The sequence below is a fragment of the Lutjanus erythropterus genome, chromosome 4 (assembly GCF_056507025.1).
Source record: "Lutjanus erythropterus isolate fLutEry1 chromosome 4, fLutEry1.hap2, whole genome shotgun sequence".
NCBI classification, from domain to species: domain Eukaryota; kingdom Metazoa; phylum Chordata; class Actinopteri; order Lutjaniformes; family Lutjanidae; genus Lutjanus; species Lutjanus erythropterus.
Genome location: NC_139320.1, coordinates 23,513,727 through 23,515,861, shown reverse-complemented (window position 1 = coordinate 23,515,861; position 2,135 = coordinate 23,513,727). Strand labels below are relative to the sequence as shown.

Genomic DNA, 2,135 nt, shown 5'->3' with positions numbered 1-2,135 from the left:
TCCTCAATAACCGATCACATCCCATTTAGAAACTCATAACTTGACCGACTTCACTCATACTTTACCCTTTTCAGTTACCTAGACCAACCCTAAATCCACGTTTCGGTCTAACCACTGTTTTTAAATTGAACTGTACAATGATATATTACATAACCTATGTATATTACATTTTAATGGTTGATTACAGTTGACTGTAATCGTCAACACGCAACACATCTTTGTCACTCATATTTCAGCGGACACGAAGTGTTAGGACACATCAAATATTTTCACAGTTCGTGTTACCCAATTCTATTTGTGTCCTTGAATGCACCCTGATGAATGGCTCTATCATGCCCCCCTGTGGTCAAACCTGGACAGTGCACGCCTCTCCTAAAATGTATAACCACAACTGACAAGACTGGGAAAAACAACAGTAGTGGAGCAGACAAACATCCATGTGGGTGAGGACTGGACGAGTTTCGTGTTTGCTTGCTGAAATACACAGGACCACCACTCAACGGCTGTCATCATAGTTAAATGGCCATCATCTTTCTTTACCAACTTTCTGGAAAGAGACACCATTACCTCACTCCCAAAATGAGATGATGGCTTTAACTGAGAACTCAACCAGCTATGAATGGGAATATTATTATGATTATCTTGATCCTGTGATTGTGGATGAAAGCAAGCTGAAATACAATAAATGTAAGTCTTTATACTTTAAAGATTTTTTTTGTATTTGTCTTCTTGTATTACATGAAGTCAGCAGTAATTTTCTTCCTCCCTTTCAGACTCAATTGTTATAATATTTTGGATCATTCTTGCTGCTTTTGTGGGACTCCTCTTTCTCAGTTTGAATCTAATGTCTCGCAGTGGAAATTTAACAAGGTAACTCATGCACAATCATCTCATAAATCTCTCTGCCGTCAATGAAGCACATATAGTAAAATATATATATTACAGCTGCAACAATTAATGGATTATGAATTGATTATCAGTTCTATTTTGATTGGTTTGAGTAATTTTTTAAGAAAAAAAAAAGTCCAAAAAAAGTGAAAGTTCTTTAATTGCAGCTTCTCAAATGTGAATATTTTCTGGTTTCTTCACTCCTCTCTTATAGTAAACTGAATATCAATGGGCAAAACAAGGTATTTAAGGACTTCATCTTGGGCTTTGGCAGACACTGATCAACATTTTGATGATCTTTTTGACGAAACAACTAATTTATTAAGAAAAATAATCAACAGATTAATCGGCATTTAAAATAAATGTTAGTTGCAGCCCTAATATATATACATGTATACATGCTAGGTACATGTTAAATCCAGAGAGCTCCACTTTAACTTTTGAAATTTTCTTCTTATTATTGCAGGAGTAGGAGAACCTCATCTACTTGACCTGAGGCTAAATCTGAATGAGGGCACTTTTTCATGGATCTGAACAAAAAATGTTAAACATCTTGGTGATTGAATCAAATAAAAAATCAGAATGATGAAAACACAGTTGTGGAAAATGTGTTGGAGAAACAGAGGAATTTCAGATTTTTGCTTTTGAGGCCGTGTGTTAGAAAAGATGGTCAGAGTTTCTGCTTTCTTTCCATTTCACTGAATACCTACAAAGTGAAAGGCCACCATTTCCATGAAACAAAATGTTATGTAACTATTATCTCGTTCTGTTCTGATGTTAAAAGTACAAGGACAGAGCAGCTGAATTATTGAGGTTCAACATGGAGGCGGGTTTTTCAGGGACATTAAGGTTATGGGAGATTTATTTCTTGAGGGTTTTTTTTTAATGTCTTTTCTGTAAAGGAATATTCAAAGTTTTGTGCTGAAAAGTGGACTCATGGACCAACTTCTCGTAGACAGTATTCATTTATTATCATCAGGATGTCCTTTCTTGACCTGGAATACCGGTACAGGACTCGCTCACTCATTTGGATTAGTGACATCAAGACTGACACAGCAAATAGTGGATGAACCTGAACCACTGGGTATTTTTTTGTTATCTGGATGGATTTTATGTTTCCTTTTTCTTTTTTTATGGTGCTTTCTTCCTGTGTATCTATGTTTTTACTGTTTATTTATGATGTGCTATATGGTGTCGTTCTTGCTTAATATTACTTGAAAAAATAATAAAATTGGAGAAAGAAATTA

The 2,135-nt window shown here is 35.2% G+C and overlaps 1 long non-coding RNA gene across 1 annotated transcript; it reads left to right on the top strand.

The window, feature by feature from the left end:
* Positions 1 to 406: 406 nt before the first annotated feature.
* LOC146328372 (uncharacterized) lies at positions 407 to 2,135 on the top strand. Its single transcript, XR_014769979.1, has 2 exons — positions 407 to 687; positions 1,355 to 2,135. It is a non-coding gene; the product is annotated as an uncharacterized LOC146328372 (long non-coding RNA).